The sequence below is a fragment of the Caretta caretta genome, chromosome 3 (genome assembly GCF_965140235.1).
Source record: "Caretta caretta isolate rCarCar2 chromosome 3, rCarCar1.hap1, whole genome shotgun sequence".
Taxonomy (NCBI): domain Eukaryota; kingdom Metazoa; phylum Chordata; order Testudines; family Cheloniidae; genus Caretta; species Caretta caretta.
Window position 1 is genome coordinate 81,271,938 of NC_134208.1, and position 7,964 is coordinate 81,279,901.

Consider the following 7,964-nt stretch of genomic DNA (forward strand, 5'->3'; position numbering starts at 1 on the left):
TTAATTCTAGCAACACCATTTATTTGAGATTTCTACACTATTAAACCAGTGGTTATGCAGGCTTACATTTTTCCATGGTTATTTTTATTGTTCCTTGTACTGTAGTGATCTTTGTCTCACGTATACAAAGTTCAAATATAAGGATAGAGTTGAAGGTTTCTGATCACTGGTTCACATTCATTCCCAGTTGCCTTAAGGATGTACCTGAATCATTATGTTTATTTTTCATTGGGCTAATAACAGATGGGATAAAGATGAAGAGAAGAGAACTTCTGAAGTTTCTATTTTTTTCTAATTAAACTATCTGTAAAGATCCAATCATTCATATAAATCAGTATAACTGATGTGGGGAACTGACCTTGGGAAATGAGATTAATTAATATATTGGTTGATAAATTCTTACTGGTGATTCTTAATGATTAATGGTTTACTCTAATTAAAAACGCTCTTCATTAAGGAGAAAGGAAAAATTCTAATGCATTTTGGTAACTTATCTGTGAGATACTTTTCCATTTGTTCTTGGTCTCAAGCAATGACTAAATTCTTCCACAGCATGGATCATCCAGGCTCAGTTAATGTGCTATGATGCTGCCTATTTTAATCCACTCAGATCTATATCACGTATTTTCTAGCCATTGAAATTTGGGACTGAGATTACAAATATCCTTCTAAATTTAGTCTCAGTGCAGTACACTGGGCTGCATGTACTGGTGCAATAAACTGCAAAAAAAAAGTGAATATTTGGTGGAATTAGTGTGGAAAAAGGCAAAAGTCAGTACTGGTTTACTAACAAAACTATCATTGCTTTCAAATAGTTTATTAGGGCATCACAAAATAGGCAGAGAAGGGAAGAGATCTAGATCAAGATTTTCAAAAGTGACCTGTCATTCTGTGGGCCTTAATTTTTGAGTCCCAAACTGAGACACTTGGTTTTCAGAATGTGCTGGGCATTTATTCAGTGAAAATCGGGCCCTTATGAGATGTCCCAAGCTCAAAAACCTGAGGACCTAAAAATCTTTGCCTTAGATCCCATCTTCCTGTAGGACAATTTTTCTCATGACTGATGCTTATTACAAATATGAGTATACATACAAGATGAGTGGGAAAATAATAGAATGGATATAAAAATCGCATAATGAGGATATACTTACATTGCCTATCATGCTTTGAATCAGCCAGCTGAGTAATTAGTGTCCTCTTGGATTCATTTCAAAAGTTTTGTATTTTTTAATCTGCCTAAAATGATTCATTTTGAGATCAAATGAAATAATAAATACAAAAACAAATTACAACAGGTGTTGTCCCATGCAACAGTTATGAAAAATATAAATTACACATTTTTAACTGTAAAAATTTCATGCACTTGTAAGAAAGTATACAAAGGAAAGTCAGATGAATGATATCAAGGGTCTAATTGTTGGTTCCAAACTGCTGCCTTTGCACAGTTCTGGCAGCATAAAGCAGCAGTAGTGCTGACAACCATCTACCCAGGAATTCCCACAGTGTAGGGGAATTCCTTAGGTGGCATAGAGCCAGTGCAGCAGCTATATTTTATCCTTCCACTTCCCAGCTGCTGGTGTAATGGCATGATCCTGTGATTTGGCTATTCCCAGCTGCAGGAACAACCTCTTGGCAGCCAAGAGCAAGTTAGAACTCAGTGGTATCAAAGGTTTCAGAGTAGCAGCCGTGTTAATCTGTATTCACAAAAAGAACAGGAGGACTTGTGGCACCTTAGAGGCTAACAAATGTATTTGAACATAAGCTTTCGTGCTGTTAGAGCTAACAGAATCAGCATGGACATATGAAAGTGAGGATCAGCATCAACCCATGAAACAGAGCCCACCTATGACAGTGATGGGCAAGACATAAGGCTACATAAAAGAAGTAGAGACTCACCACCATGACTCATCTTACCAACATCAAGGAAATCTGATTACTCCATAAAATGCCAAGGTTGTCTTGCTATCTCCTTCTGAACAGCCCTGCCTCCAAACTAAAGAGCAGTAATTAGGTGATATCATTATGGTCAAGAGATGGTTTCTTGAGCAAGGACCTAAACACTGCTCATTTAAGGGATACTGGCATCCTATCTTCCCTTGGAGAAGAATTACTGGATTTCCTCATGATGGGGTCATTAACATAATGCTTGATTTAATTCTTTAGAAAGTAGTTCCCCTGGGTTTCTCAGATTTATATCCACTAACTGGTTTCTCACAACTCTATTTCTCTTCCTTTATCACTGTCAAGTTGCTTCATTTCCTGTATCTCTGACAAATTAGTGGGAGGTTATGTTTTTTATTTTCTTAGAATATCTTGGATGTTCACTAAATCTTCAGCTTTCCTGGTGGTGGTAACATCAGTGAGGCGAGTCTTTGAGCCTTGACCTTAGAACCACCGTATGTGGTCTTCTATAAGAACCCAGTTCAGCTCCGGCCCCACCCGCCTTCCTTCCGAAGGCGATGTCCTGGCTTATATGGAAAGCGGATATCTTCTTTCTGGTCTTCTGCCCTAAGCCCTATGAGACTAGTGAAGAGAGGTGCCTCCACACTTTGGACATAAAAAGGGCCCGGCTTTCTACCCAGATCAGACAAAGCCTTTCCAAATGAAACTAAGTCAACTCAGCTTTTCATCCCTACAGCTGATAGGATGAAGGGCCTCCTGGTGACCACCCAGAGGATTTCTAACTGGATCACCTCTTGCATTCGAACAGGCTATGAGTTAGTGGGAGTCCCTCTGCTGCCAATCATCAGAGCCCACTCGACCAGAGCACAAGCATCTTTGGCAGCCTTCCTGGCACACTTCCCGATCCAGGATATCTGTTGAGCCGCAACGTGGTCCTCCATGCACACATTATGGCCCAGTATGCCATAACTCAGCAGGTCAGGGACAACGCTGGGTTTGGCAGAGCTGTGTTGCAATCTACACATCCATGAACTCCTACCCACCTCCAAGGGGTACTGCTTGGGAGTCACCTAAGTTGAATGGACATGAGCAAGCACTTGAAGAAGACAAGACAGTTACCTTTTTCCATAACTGGTGTTCTTCGAGATGTGTTGGTCATGTCCATTCCACAACCTGCCCTCCTTCCCCACTGTCGGAGTTTCCGGCAAGAAGGAACTGAGAGTGTGGGGAGCCGGTGGCCCCCTATATACCGCAGCATGTGCGCACTACTCCCGGGGGCGCCAGAGCCAGTCCCTCTGGATACTGCTGAGGGAAAAACTTCTGGCATCGGTGCATGTGGTGAGCACACACACCAAAGTTGAGTGCACATGAGCAACACACCTTTTTCCATAACTGGTGTCCTTTGAGATAACTGTCTTTTCAGTATTCACAAACATTCAGTTATCAGTCTCTTTGAGACTGCCACCAGGGATGTTAAGTAGTGATGTTGGATTTTGTGTGTCAGATTCCTGGCCTGATTGGTAGTTATGAGTACAACAAGGTCTCCTGTCAATACAAGGCTCCCTGTTGCATTAATTGCATCCACCATGATTATTTACTGCAGAAACGCCCATTGTTTCCAGCATAGCTGCAGGTATCTGGGGCATTGTTATATTTAATTCAAAAGTATTAAAATAGAAATGCATCCATTTGAGTGTCTTCACTTTATTATGCTGCTAATGAATTATAAAGTGTATATCAAAATAAATATTCTTGAAACTACTTCCTAATGAATCACTTAGACAGTGTGCCTATTCAGTTGTGTCATTGATTAATTATATTTTTTGCTTCCTTTCTGGAATACAAATGCTTTTTATTAAAGTAATCCAAAGACAGTAAGAAAGACTGACTCATTGTTATGGTCTTTCATTCAGCTGTGATTTGACAGAGTATCCCTTTCAGCATTTCTGGAGTATACTTGTAACCCTTCTGCAAGGCCGAGTTGATAGCAGCAGTACACAGGGGTTCCCTCTCATCAAAGCAAATGCAAAACTGGCTCGAGTTCCCACCCAGTGACCTGGGAAAATCTTACACACACCCCGGGACGTCTCAAAGAGGCGAGAGGGGAAGTATTGCAAGTACAGAGTCTGGGTGTAGCAGAGAATCTTTAATAACATGAGGTAAACGACATCAGCATTAAATTGGGAAAACACCACAACTAGGGCTCATCAACCAAACCATGAGCAAAGACCCACCCCAGCAATTTGGGCCATGTCCTTTCCCTTGGGTTCTTGAGTCCCACAACCCAAACATCTCTTGAGTCCAGCAATCCAAAAATCACCCAAAGTCCAACAACCCAAAAGTCCAGCCCCAGAGTTCAAAAGTTCATCTACAGGAGTGTTACTCCCCAGTCTGGGTGAGAATGTGCACATGGTGGGTGGAGGGGAAGAGCTAAGGGGCACCTTACGTGATCTGAAGCTGACTGCCCTGCAGCTCCATGGGGCTTCACTCCGATCTGCTCCACAAGCCGTCCCACAAACTGCTCCTCTCAGCGTCCCACAAGCAGCTCCCGCCATCCCATGAACTGCTCCACCAGCTGGTCCACGAACGGCTCTGCTCCACTCTAGATCTTCAGGCTCCCCACTACTTAACACAGTGCTCAGTGATTTCAGCTCTTAGCAATTTTAGCCCTTTAGTGATTTCAGCTTGTAGTAGTGGGAGCCTTAGTGCTGGTGCACCATAAGGCCAAAGTAAATTCAGCTCAGCACCTGTAGCTAGACTCCTAATAGACCCAAAATTAGCTCTGATAGTCCACAATGGAGAGAGACAGAAGTGCAATTAATGTTTCAGGCCCTCATAAAGGGGCCCACACCACCAGTCTCCAGCCTCTCTCAATTCACAGTTTTGGAACCCATGTCCCTTGCCTAGCTAGTGCTACTTAGTTGATGGCGAGTCCCTCCATCATAACAAAAGGCCAAATACAGTTCCACTGTCCTTGATTCCCATAATCAGGGTAATAACAATTTATTCTTCCTGCCCCAATAAAAGAGACACTGGGGATCCCACAGCAGCCAAAGTGACCATTTGGGCAGCTATGGCCTCATTCTAGGCAGGGTGGGTGTGCCTATGCAAATGAGATCAGCCCCTGAAGTTCTTTTCCACAACTTGCCACACCTCACCACCAGATGTCAGGGTGGAGCTCATCCTGACTCTGCTTACATCCTTGAATGGCTGCAAGTGGCTATGATACAAATGAAAGTTGATATTACCTTAAATACAACTAGATGGAAGATATTCTGTTCATCCAGTTTCAGATTTATCAGAGCACAGTCATTAAATACTAATATTATCTGGAGCATTGTGATAAATGTACAGCAAGCCATGCCAGCCACAGGCAGTATCACAGGGGATCCTTTTTACTAGATTCTGGTGCAGGTAGGTGAATTATTCCAGAATATTAAATGTGTCATTAGTTCTGAGCTTCAAGATATACCTTTAAATAATAATTGCCAGTTTCAGTGGTTACAATTTAGTGATTATGAAGTTCAGTAACTGCCAGTGTTACAAGGCATCATCACCTCCAATCTTTCTATAGATGACACCATTTTTTGCAAGTCTCAATGGCAATCATTTATTTACACAATGGGATTCAGAGCATTCTTGGAAAGGCAGAAGAGGTGACGAAAGGCCATAAAGCAAGGAGAATGCTATTAGCCAGGATTTAAAGAAGTGGCCAATAATTTTAGGTGCCTCAAGTTTCAGGGATCCAACCTGAGACACCTTAGAGGGGCCTGATTCTCAGAAAGTGCTGAGCACCAACCCATTTTTTGGCAGCAAGAAAAGCAGTTTGGGGCTTAAATTAATGCAGGTATTTAAAGTTTCATGGTCCCCATTGTTTTGTTGATTTTAGAGTGTCCTTCAGACTCAAAGAAAGGATCATCTTCAGAGCAAATGACTGTCGTTACCGTGTGCCTTCTAAGACCCTTTTAAATTTTTAAAAAGTTGTTCCTTACCTGCTGAGAAACACTCAAATGATTAGTTTAGTATATTCCAGTTTGCAAAGCCATGTAGAGGATCAATTTAAAGCAGAAGAAAAAGATGAGCAGTTATAGAAGAGTAGAGAGAGCTGTAACATTCCAGCTATCTTAATGCCACCTCCTTAAAGAGTGTAGGATTTAGTGAAAGTGGATGCAGTATGTTTTAAAATAAAAAATAAAATGTACACGATAGCACTAGTTTCCACCGTGAAGCACAGCCAGCACCAATCTCTTTTATATACTTCCTTTATTAAAAAAGTACATTATAATGAATGTTCAGTAGAAAGGAATATGAAGAGGCATCCTGTCTGAAGAGTGAGATACGGCAAAAACAATAACAAAAATATAGTAATGATTGTTTCATGAGCATTAACATCTATGAGTGTTTTAGCAAACAATGGAAAGAAGACAAATTTCCCCCTGAAGTCAATGGGAGTTTTGGATGACAAAAAGAATTCACAGAGGGCTTGAGTCAAAGCCCACTGAAATCAATGGGAGTCTCTTTCCCTTGAAATTTGACTTTTTCATGGAAAAGAGAAGACAACACCTGGGGAGTGGGAGAGGAAAGAAACGTTTATAGACTAGGACGTTTCCTTTGGCTAGAATTGTGGTCCTCTTTCTGAGCCATATCTGACCACCTTCACACAGGTGCATCTTCTCCGGAATTTAATCCGGAATGCATCTCTATGTGGCCCAATTCAGAGTCCATGGAAGTCAATGGACAGACTCCCATTGACTTCACTTGACTTTAGATCAGGCCCTACTTGATGGACGAATTAGGGTTGCTGTTTCCACTACTAGTACCTGAAAATATATTTATCTGTGAACTTTTCTCCTCACAGTTCACTTCTTATTTTATAGACGAGGTAGGTGGGGTAATTTGTCTCAACCTGCAAAGGAGTCCTTTACACACAAGGTTATAACAGTGACTAATCTTCAGTTCATATTTGATTTGTGAACGAATGCTGGCAATTTGCTGGTACTCGCATTCAAGTAAGTATAGAGTACAAAAGATATTCTTTGTTCTTAGCTAGTGAACTGTGTGTTTGGTGTAGTGTTGCATTGGCTGCTATTTTACCTCTGAAATGCCACTTTGTGGCTTCCCTAGAAATTAGGCATCAGAGTGCACCTCATTTCTGAAAATTGCGGAAGGGATTCTCTCCAGCTTCCAGATGCCCTCTATTCTACTGCCTCCTGCAACCTAACTCTTTCTGCCCCTACTTGGCTCTTGGATTCACCAACTTGCTGATTTCCACTTCATTGTGTTACTCATTATTGCAAATGCCTCTGATGAACAAATGTCTTAGAACAGCATGTACATAAGCAGCTTCTCTAGTACCAATAAAATAGCCAATTAGCAATGATGGGGGTGGGAGGGGAAAAAAAAATCAGTAGACTAAGCCATAATGTTGTTTATATAAAGAATCAGCTGACCAGGATAATGGATTCTTGATGTCCCAGATACCTTAGATATGTTGTGATAATTGGGCCTACCAATTTACCGTTTGTGAATTCAACTGTAAAAAGTGAGTGTAAATACATTAGATGTCACAATAACCTACAACAACAAATGTTGATGGGAAAAGGACTGAAAGGGACACAAAGACTGAATTAGTCCAAGCAAAAAGGCCAGCTGATCTAACTCAAGAGCTGTGTTAAGATCACACCTGGTAAACGAGAAAAGCGTGGAACCAGAAATCAGTGAACTAAAATTGGTGTGTAAGAAATGAAGTCCAAACTGGTGGACAAAATAATGAGATGGGCTATACCATCCATTATTCCCTTTGTGGGCCTTTAAAGAAAGACTCTGGGGAGAAATATGGACCAGTGGAGTGAGCTTCACTTTCCTGGCTGCCACCCCCACCATCTCCTGGGATGCAAGGCCTTCATCGTCCTGATTCTGAGACATGTCCTGACCAGAATGGGCCAGAGAGAGTGATCCAGATGACATTGTCACCTCCACCGGCCCCAGCTAAATCATCACCATCTAGGATGAAACAGGATCAGACTTAAACAACAGCAGCAGCAGCAACAGCTTTACCTCAT